General features: G+C 39.5%; 1 protein-coding gene across 4 annotated transcripts in view; it reads left to right on the top strand.

Moving 5' to 3' along the window:
* Window positions 1–3,046: 3,046 nt before the first annotated feature.
* The window catches only part of HNF4G (hepatocyte nuclear factor 4 gamma), a 96,663-nt gene continuing 88,025 nt past the window's right edge, over window positions 3,047–11,684 (top strand). For 3 of the 4 annotated variants that reach the window (XM_083187301.1, XM_083187302.1, XM_083187300.1), the window contains exon 1: window positions 3,047–3,267. The gene's annotated coding sequence lies outside the window, so the exon portion shown is untranslated. The remainder of the gene's footprint in view (window positions 3,268–11,684) is intronic. The other variant, XM_083187303.1, reaches the window with a different exon arrangement.

Below are 11,684 nucleotides of genomic sequence, written 5' to 3'. Positions count from 1 at the left end.
GCAGGGCAAGTTGAGAAGTTTTTACTGCCGCTCCAGCCTTCGGCAGGCAGTGGCAGAATGCTGAAAGTGTCCGCAAATTAAAATTTCTAAAGGGCTTGCATGGTCATTTATAGTTGAACCACCAGTCATGAATACAGGACAGGGCCTTAACCGTTCCTTGCCGATCCATGTCGTAAATGGCACATTGACAATTTTAAGTTTCTCCTCCAATGATTTGAATTTATTTTTTTTGGTCCTCCTTTTACTCAACTTTGGTTTTTTAAATTTTTACATGCCCCATACTTTGACACTGTACATCGGCCTTGGCAGATGTTGATGGCATATCATCGTCTATGTCATCATTACTACTTGTATTTGCAGCAGATTCCGAAGTAAGAGGAAGTGGCCCTTCATCTTTCCCTAATTGATTCTCCATATTTTGGATCTCCATTATTTTTGTGGAGTTATGCAATATATTACACCACAGGACAGCACCACTGGAGTACAAGTATATACGGCAGTAGATGCACCAATAGAGAGGTATTATATATATGGCAGTAAATTAATTATGCCCCGCCAGAAAGATATTATATATACAGTATGGTAGTAAATTAACTATGCACCACCAGAAAGATATATGGTAGTAAACTGAATTAGGCCCCACCAGAAAGATATACGATAGTAAATTAATTATGCACCACTAGAAAGATATACAGTAGTAAATTAATTAGGCACCACCAGAAAGATATACGATTGTAAATTAATTATGCACCACCAGAAAGATATACGGTAGTAAATTAATTAGGCCCCACCAGAAAGATGTACGGTAGTAAATTAATTATGCACCACCAGAAAGATATACAGTAGTAAATAAATTAGGCCCCACCAGAAAGATGTACGGTAGTAAATTAATTATGCACCACCAGAAAGATATACAGTAGTAAATTAATTAGGCACCACCAGAAAGATATATATGGTAGTAAATTAATTATGCACCACCAGAAAGATATACGGTAGTAAATTAATTATGCACCACCAAAAAGATATACGGTAGTAAATTAATTATGCACCATCAGAAAGATATTATATATACGGTAGTATATTAATTATGCACCACTAGAAAGATATTATATATACAGCAGTAAATTAATTAGGCACCCCAGAAAGATATTATATATACGGTAGTAAATTAGATATTATATATATATATATATATATATATATATATATATATATATATATATATATATATATATATATATATATATATATATATATATATATATATGGCAGTAAATTAATTATGCCACACCAGATAGATATTATATATACATATAATTATATGCACCAGCAGAGATATTATTTTATTTAGTAGATGCCCCAGTACACTGTTAATTTATTAGTATTTATTTATGTCAGACTCAGTAGCACAGTAGATGCACCAGCAGAGAATATGTTTACTAGTTATGTAAGGCTGTAAAAAATAAACTAGCAGTGGGGTATTATTAATTATGCACAAGTAGACTGGTATACAAGTGGTTAATAGGTTTTACAACAGTGCGCACTGCAGTCATATACACATGTCTGATTGAAGTGGCCAGGTAGAGGTACTACTGCTGACTGGGCTGGCGGCCAGCCACTGGCAGTGCAGAGCACACACCACCAGAGAGCAGAGCAGACAGTGGCACTAGTAGGCACTGGCAGTCACCCCAGCAACAAAATAACACAGCTCCTTAACCTAACCTAACAAAGCTCCGCACACATACTATCCTACTCTCTCTAACCAGCTCAAATCACGAGTGAAACATGTCGCCGGATGCTCTCTCTTTATATAGTGGTCCAGATCTCGCGAGAATCTGGTGCCGGGCAATGACGTTTTGCCTGCGCGCCCGGATCCGAGTCAGGCGGGAAGCTCCAAGCGCTGCTCGGATTGATGACATTCGTGCGGGCTCGGATCTGGGAAATCCGAGCCCGCACATCTCTAATTTTAATAAACACAACAAAGTTTAAAACATAATGACTCAATCAACAATAAAAGGTGGATTCCAGAGGAGAAGTGGTAAAGTTTACCGGAAAAGTGGGAGAACCAGGTAAAATAGGCTCTCAGAATGGCATAAGTGGAGATGAGATGGTGACAAGTCCCGGGATGACTCCACTTGGTGTTTTTTTTTAGAACAGTCTACCAGATCACATTTCTCATTGTAAAGCCCTGTACAGACAGGGCAATAGGGGAGCTTGTGCTGAGCGACGGGCTAAAGCACGATCGCTAAGTACATAACGCGCTACACCCGCAATGCACACCGCTATGTGTGCTGAGCGATCTGTGCAGAGCTGCAATATCCCCTCTTCATTATAAATTCTATTTTAGTAAATTTACCCCACTGAATTTAGAAGTATGTTCCCCCCTCCACTTTGTACCTGGTATCTTGCTATTACCTTGCTCAGACAGCATTATAGAAGGCTGATAAATCTGTGTTTCACATATATATTACTTAACTTGCACTGGGCATTGGGATAATATGGGGGAAATTTACTGATGGGAGTTTTGTTTCACATGGGATATTGCTGGAGGCAACCAATCAGATGGTATCTATTATCTTCTTCTAGAAGGTGCTATATAAATAAAAAGTAGATTCTGATTGGTTGCCCATAGCATGTGAAATAGAACTCTCTTCTTAGTAAATTTCCCCTTTTCAAAGTGAATTTTGCATTGTCTGCATTAATCAGTTTTGGTTTAAAATAATAATAATAATAATAATAATAATAATAATAATAATAATAATAATAATATATAATAAGAATCTCATTAATGTTCTTCTTGACCTTGTGCAAAAAAAACGTTTACCTGGGTCATAATATACTCATTACAGTAAATGTATTTTAAATCCTTTTCTTCAGTTCAGTGTTTTCCTCCTCCACCCTATACTTTAGTGATCTATAAAGCCGTCTGCTGTAAAAGATAGTGTGCAGAACTAGTAGCTTTCATTTTTCCCTGTGGTTTACTACAGTAGTTACTGTTTAACATCCCCACCCACGTTTTTAGTTTGTTTAGTAAATCGATCTGATGTTAGGCAGCCCTGTCGCCATTGAGTAAAGGTAATATTCTATAGCATATGGTAACGTCTACTCATCTGAATTTAGAAACACATAGGCAGAAAGGAAGTTCGGAATCTGTTTAGAGAATATCACCTAAGAAAGCCGACTGTTGTTCTGAATCTGGTCAAGTAATTGAATCATGAAAATGAAGCTTTGGTGTTGAGCTCGGATTTCAAAAGAAAACCTGACAAGGTTAGTGCAAGATAAATAGGGCTTAGAAGGTATGGAAAGGCAAAATATAGGCATACGTTAGGTACCTGCAAAGATAGCGTAATGGTGTTTTTTTGGTATCATTTGTGTTGTCTACAGGCATAAAGCTGTGTTTGTGTGTCACGTGACTTCTCTGACACTGATCAGTGCGACATTTGATCTGTATGCTGTCATTTAATACGTTCATTTGTGTATCCTCAGCTATTTGCTATATATAGTATTTGCTGTTTCATTTTTAATGTTTCAAACATACTTTTGCCATGCAAGTCACTGTTTTTTTATATAACTTTTTGGTATTTTGCTACATAGATATAAACATAATAATAATAATAATAATAATAATAATAATAATAATAATAATAATAATAAAATTATGCTATAAAAACCAAAGTTAAAACAAGTGATTATTAACTGTACATATGTGATCTAAGCCAACTGATGTTTTTTTTACATTTTTGTATAAAGATTCTAATTTAGAACTAGATCCATCAAACAATTGTGATATATTCCAGTATACTGTATGGGCAATTTTTAATGTGCAATTGTGTGCAAAATGTTTTTAAATGGGTAGAATTTATCTATGACCATTTTCTCATGTCTAATGGAGAAGTTTGAATAACTAATCTAATAATTTTTCTAAACATGTTTTCCATTTCTTATATTAAGGAGACCTTTATGTATATGGTAAACATTGGTCACTTTCGCTGTGAGGCTAAGGCACCTCCTTCCACACATAGAACTTGTACAACACCCTTCTTTAGAATGTTGAACACCTTTTGTAATACTGAAGCCAGAAGCTTTATACAGTATAACGACATGTTAAATGTTCTAATTTATTATTTTCAAAGTCACTGAGAGTTCAGTATAGTTTTTCATCGTGGACATGGCCGCAGTATTTTCACAGTAGTCAATATGTATCTTTGATAGGATGGTGGGTTAAATGTCATTGAGATACAGTGATGTTTGCATGTAAATGTTCTAGGCGTTCCGGCAGGAGTGCGTTGACTCACATTGCAATGGTATGACACAATAAGCGGAAGTTGGAATATAGAGTTTAGAAGGACTAGAGAAATATATACTGTTGCTACAGTATATATACAGAAAGTATGCAGAAATGATCGGAAACTTACTGTACTTACTGTACTATGTGGTGCTTGCATAGCCTTCAGGTCTTTGGCTGTTTCAGTTGCTACATTTAAAAGGACAATTATATTCATGCAAAACACACCTAGGACCTGTTTCAGGTCCGATCGCATCAGCAATGCAACTCGCAGCTTCTAAAATATCGGAAAAATGCACACGTGCAAGACCTGTTTTGTGCCTGTGCAGAATGGGTCCAGCAATCGCATCTCAAAAATACAAATGCCTCGGCCTGATGAACACGCAGAGGTGTTCATGGGAAGGACATGGGTGGAGGCGGCCATTACATCGCATATGCAGTTTGTTTGGCCCCGCAATGCCCCCTGCAAGTATGAGTGAGGTCAGACTTACTCTGGCATGTAGTCGCAGATGAACATCGCAATTGATGGTCCAACCTGAATCAGACTCTTATTGTAATGTATTAAGATGTTATTGCCTGTTTATATTCAGCATCCAAAATTATTTGTAAAACCCCTATTAGTAAATGTACCCATACGAATTTTAGAGCAGAAAAGGAGATGACTCAATCTATGTCATCGTTCTGACTCCTTATTTATTTATTTCATTTTTAAAAGCACGTTTTTTTTAATTATTAATTCAATTTGTTTTATTTATAATAATCATTATTATTAGTTATTGCAATAATTATATAAAAAATTATAGTAAAAGATCATGTGCGGAATCTTGGTGTGGTCCTGGATAGTGGCCTGACACTTAAACATCAGGTGTCAGCCACTATCAAATCCTCATTCTATCATCTAAGGAATATAGCCAGAATCAAGCACTTAATTCCCACAGAAGACCTGCCTAAAGTCATACATGCATTTATATCATCACGTCTAGACTACTGCAATGCTCTCTACCTGGGTCTCCCAGCAAAAAGATTGCACCGATTGCAGCTGGTACAAAATGCAGCCGCCAGACTATTAACTAACCAGCCCCGCTCCTGCCACATAACTCCCATTCTCTACTTCCTTCACTAGCTACCTGTAAAATGGAGAATTGTTTTCAAGATTGGCTTACTCACTTTCAAGGCCCTACATGACCAGGGCCCAAGATACCTGCAGCAGCTTCTGATTCCTTACTGTCCTACTCGATTACTACGATCCGTTGAAGAAGGACTACTAACAGTCCCCAGAATCTCCCTGAATTCATCTGGGGGTCGAGATTTCAACTTTGTTGCTCCAACTCTATGGAACTCTTTTCCTCGCACAGTGTGAGATGCCCCCACTGTATAATCTACTGTTAAGCTTGTTTTGTATTTGGAGCTGTAAAGACAATGGTGAAGCACTTTGAGTCCTATTGGGAGAAAAGTGCTATATAAATATTTTTATTATTATTATTATTATAAAGGACCATAGAAATGGGGCAATTATTTCTAAGTGATCTGACTAGATGGCTTACAAAATTAAGCACACATCGCCCTATGTGTATACCCCCCTCCAGCGACGGCCATGCATGGTCCCACGTGTTGCTCTAACCTGACAAGATCTTGACTGCATGCAGTCAAAATCTAGTCGTCACCAGTGTTCTCACCAGATGGCTTGCACACATCACTGGTGCACCGCATGTGTGCCAGCAATGTCTGCTGAGAGATCCCTGCTTCTTTTTTTGCATTAATAGTTTTTGTTCCGTTAACCACGGAAGGTGGAAGGGTACAGAAAATAAAATGGGAGGTGTTGAGGGGGGAGGGGGGGGGGGGGTAGGGTGGGGGGGGAGTCCAAACATAATCTACAAAATAATAGTATGTAATTTATACAATTTTGCCAAACATACGCATATACAACACAAGTAGCTGATCCTGTCGTACCACAATAATATTTATATTTATATACGATCAAGAAGAGATCCCTGCTTCAGCGCATCACTCAGCATGGCTCCCCGTCACCCCATGTGCTTAACCTATAAGCCTAACATTTTTCTGCAAAAAGTACCTTCTGTTTCATTTCAGACTTTCTCCCATGAGTTAAGTAAGACCTGTATAGGAACAGGTTATTTCGTCCACTCATTACCTCCAAACCTTGTAGCTATACTGAAAGCTCAGCCAAGCTCATCAAATAAAAAAAACTACCCATATAACCCCCATAAGCTATTCTACAAATTAACATCCTTATAAAAAAAAATACTCTATGTTCTCTTTTTACCATCACACTTTCCACTGGCCCAAGGCTAACATTCTTGTGAGGCCAAATCATATATCCCACCAAGAAGCTTTGCAAAGAAGCTTTGTGAGATTTATCAAGCCTTCAAGAGAAATAAAGTAGTATTCTATAGCAGTCAATCGGCAACTAGACAGTACTAGATAAATGAGATAGAAGATAATTGGATGCTATAGGAAACTCCAATTATCTCTCTCAAAGATTTAATGCATCTCCCTTTTTGTACTTTCATTAACTAGGTGTGCAATACATCAAACTATTTTTGCAGTAGGTATTCTGTTAGTCATTTTTATTAAACCTTGGTATCTCTTATTTCCATGTATTGCTTATGTCACACATTTTAACTTGCATAGTGTACCCGTGATGGCTGCCTGACCTGGTACTATTCATAGGCAAATGCAGGGGGGATTCTGGTTGCCCAGAAACCCACCTCCACTTGGCAAGTGCCTTAAGTTGTGACAACAATGGCTAGTATACTATATAATATGATAAACAGAGCTGCCACCACCTCATGCAGTGTAAGGGATGGAGCGGAGCTGCTGCACATGCCCAGTGTACCAGCTTCTTCTACCACATTTACTGTATGTGTGGATCTGAGCCCTCAAACATCTAAATGGACCAGAGAGTAGATGCCAGGAGGAAGAGACAGGAGCCTTAACATGAAGTTGGAGAATGTGAGCTCAGAAAGTGCAGTACTGGATCTATAATGTTTATGTGTTTATTTATTATATGCTTAACCTTTTCCTGACCACTTATTTAAATGTTTGAAAGAGCCTATACTATAGACCATCTGTACTGTTAAATATTAATGCTGTATTTTATACAGAATCCAGTGTAGAAAAAGACCATTGTTCGGGGCTATTACCGCTCCCCCAGACTCCCGAACTTACTCGGGAGATTTTGGATTACATTTGGAGGGTGTGGTATGGGGCTCAGACAGTGGGGTTCCCGACAGTCAGTATCCCGACATCGGGATCCTGACTGACGGGGCTCTGACAGGGGGGTGAGCGCAAAGAAGCCCCTTGCGGGCTCGCTGTGCTCGACATGCTGCGGGCCTGGTGGCTTTCTACACTCGCCACAGGTTCTATTCTTCCTCTATGTGGGTCGTGGACCCCCACAAGGGAGAATAGCCCCTGTGAGTTGAGATCCTCATTTGGAATCCTGTGTTTGCCACTGATGTTGTATGTAGGATAAACAATACATGGTTCTGCTGATTTTGGAAAGGGATCATGGTTCTTGTATTTTCCCCATTGTGTGCCATTTCATCCATGCATTGCCTGTACTGCATAGTTTAAGCTTTGTAGTGTTCCCATGATGGCTGCCTTTAAATGGTACCTTCTTGGTAGGAAGGGTAATCCTTGAAACTGATGCCCAAAATGGCTGCCTCACCTCCATATTACAGTATGTTTATGGTTTTCTGGAAATTTGAGCCTGTTCATATTTTCTGTAATGTGCCTTTATTATTCATGAACCCTATTTGACTATAGATTGTAAGCTTGCAAGCAGGGCATTCTTGGCCTGCTTGTTATAACAGCTTAGTTTTATTACAGTTTTGTTCCTTATAGCACAGCCCAACTGAATATACTTGTGCTCTTCCTCTTTCTCTCTCTCTCTCTCTCTCTCTCTCTCTCTCTCTCTCTCTCTCTCTCTCTCTCTCTCTCTCTCTCTCTCTCTCTCTCTCTCTCTCTCTCTATATATATATATATATATATATATATATATATATATATACACATATAAATGTTAGCAAAATAATTAAATATTCTGTTTCAAAAACAGAGATGCATAAAATTGTTTTCAACTGTTCTCATATCAGTTCCACACTTTGATTACAAAATTTGAACTAACTTCTCAAATTAAGGCTTATACTGAAAGTCAAATTCAAGTAAAGACACATGTTCTACAATATATGGAACATTTAAAAGCTTGTTTTATAACACACAAACACACACACACACACACACACACACATACACATACTGTATATCGTTTTTTATTGGCTACATTTGTATAGTATTTTTTTAAAGTTTTCCATGTAAACCACAAATTTTTAACCTGAATACAATACTGCTTTTTTTTTTCTTTATAGAAAAATAACTAATAAAACTACTACGAAAAATTGTAATTTGTTTGAAGGAAGCAAATGTTTATTTTTATTGCTTTTAAAAATTTTAGCAACATAAATGAGATTTAAATCCATTGTTCAAGAGCAATCTTTTGACCACATGAGGAAGGTTTTTCACAGTTGGCTAGCATCAGTGGCGTAGCTACAGGGGTCGCAGCGGTCGCACCTGCAACGGGGCCCCTGAGCCAGGGGGGCCGATGGCAGCAGGTCCCCCCGGCCCGCTTAGCCAGTCACAGGCTGCCCTCCTGCGCTGGCCGCGGCTTCCAGAACACGGCCGCGGCTACAGGAAAATGGCCGCGGCCATTTTCCTGTAGCTGCGGCCGTGTTCTGGAAGCCGTGGCCAGCGCAGGAGGCTGCCTGGCCGCAGCCAGTGACTGGCTAAGCGGCCAGGGAGAGCAGGAGGCTGTCTGACCCCTCCGGATCCCCCCCCCCTCGCCCAGCAGCAGCAGCAGCAGATGGAGAGGCAGCATTGCAGCAACAATCGTGAGTTGCTGGCGGGAAATTCTGGCACTGTGGGGGCATATGTTTATTTGGCACTGTGGGGGCATTTCTGGCACTGTGGGGGCATATGTTTATTTGGCACTGTGGGGGCATTTCTGGCACTGTGGGGGCATATGTTTATTTGGCACTGTGGGGGCATTTCTGGCACTGTGGAAGCATATGTGTATTTGGCACTGTGGGGGAATATCTGGCACTGTGGGGGCATATGTTTATTTGGCACTGTGGGGGCATTTCTGGCACTGTGGGGGCATATGTTTATTTGGCACTGTGGGGGCATTTCTGGCACTGTGGGGGCATATGTTTATTTGGCACTGTGGGGGCATTTCTGGCACTGTGGAAGCATATGTGTATTTGGCACTGTGGGGGAATATCTGGCACTGTGGGGGCATATGTTTATTTGGCACTGTGGGGGCATTTCTGGCACTGTGGGGGCATATGTGTATTTGGCACTGTGGGGGCATATTATGTGTCTACATTAAAATATAAACAGACCAAGATTTTAATTTTGTTTTATGTAGGGGGGCCCCAAGCTGACCTTTCGCACCAGGGCCCATGAACCTTTAGCTACGCCCCTGGCTAGCATGCTTGTGCTTACAACAAAACTTATATATTCTAAATGTTGACAACTTTATCTTAACTGGACAATGCCTACGCAGTTGCAATGTTATTTAAAGATCTTTAACTGCGTCTGCATTAAAGCTGTATACTGTGCAGTACATGAAAGTAAAGCATAATGTTTACAGTTATAGTGCCAGAACTGTTAAATGCTTTAAATAGCATTACACAGTATCAGCATTAACTTGCCAACCTAACACTGTCAACATTTTGCTTGATGACAGCATTAGTGTTGACAAACTGGCTGCTTCCTATTTCATGAAGCCAATTAGAAAGTAGGTTCAGAGTTTATTCCAGCCAGCCTTCTCTTCTAACCCTTGATATGGTATACAGTGAGTAGCACCAATGCAGCATGAGTATTAGACTTTCTCCTGAATCAAGACTTGAATGTGTTATATTGAAGATTATGTTTTATGATAGACTTAGTGTTACATGTAGAAGAAGCTCTGGTGTGGCGTAACATGTATAAGTGGCTCCATTGTGGCTAACATGTATAGGCAGCTCTCCTGTATGTGTATAATGTGTATAAGGGGCTCTACTATGAGACAGGACATGACAATACTGTGCTGCATAATATGAATAACGGACACTATTGTGTTGTGTAATGTGAATTGTTACTATTCTGTGGACACTCCTGTTCCCCATGAAGTCTTGTCTCTTTATTTTTTCCGTATGCCTTTGGTGCGCACTGTTGAAATTTCAAACATGTGGGACACCAAAGGAAACTTTCACCCTGTGCCCCACAAGGTCTAGAACCGGCCCTGTCACCAATATTTTTTTCTTTTCAAATGTAACATGCCCCTACAATAACAAAGTGGCAAGGAAATTTCTGTCCTCAGAGATCCTGGCAGTATCTCTTCCCGGTAACAGGAACAACACACCCCCATTTGAGAATCGGAGGCCATTGTGGCTCCCAAATGGTTCAGTAGAGGTCTGATGAAAGTGCCAAATAGTAGTATTTTGCTGCATGTGGCACTTGCACTATGTCTGAGTTCTGGCATTGCATAATACAATTTTAAACATAATATTAGGATACTGAGTGTCTGTTATTTTCATTCAGTGTATGATTCCACATATTGGCTATATTTTAGCACGTTCTTGAATTGTGCATGAAGTACAATAGCACGATAGAGATGAGAGAGTGATGCGAGAAGGCAGGCAATGGTTTCCATCATCCAGGTCAGCAGTAATATACAATCATTACAATGTTTGCTTAATGATTTTGAGATTCGAGAGTGCAATAAAATCTCTCTTCCTCTGCCCTACACAGCCCCTGCTAAAAGGCAGTGGTGATATTAAATAGATTCACATTATAAATAGAGGAACCAATAAAAATGGCAAACAGCTTCCATTCAGACGATTACTTTTTACACAATGACAAAAACTTTGTTTAATCGAGAAAACAGGGGCATGTTAAAGAGAAGATTAAAATGGGAAATGCGGAAATTATTGTTTTAGTTCTCACAAACACTGAAGAAAAGAAAGATAAAGCAACAGAAAATTAGTGCACTGTAAATTCAAATTCTGAATGCTTTATGTGTGACACAATTTTGCACAGCTTAGTAAAACAGAATTTAAAGGGCAGTACAGATGATGTAAGGGTTAGCATTACTGCCTCACAGTGCTGAGGTCATGGGTTCGATCCCCACCATGGCTGTAACTGTGTGGAGTTTGTATATTCTCCCCGTGTTTGCGTGGGTTAACTCTGGGTGCTCCGGTTTCCTCCCACAATCCAAAAATATACTGGTAGGTTAATTGGCTCCCAACAAAATTAACCCTAGAATGTCTGTGTATGCGTGTACATGTGGTAGGGAATATAGATTGTAAGCTCCACTGGGGCAGGGACTGATGTGAATGTT

This window comes from Crinia signifera, chromosome 5 (assembly GCF_055691185.1).
Source record: "Crinia signifera chromosome 5, ASM5569118v1, whole genome shotgun sequence".
In the NCBI taxonomy this organism is placed as follows: Eukaryota; Metazoa; Chordata; class Amphibia; order Anura; family Myobatrachidae; genus Crinia; species Crinia signifera.
This window is presented reverse-complemented; position numbering and strand designations above follow the sequence as displayed.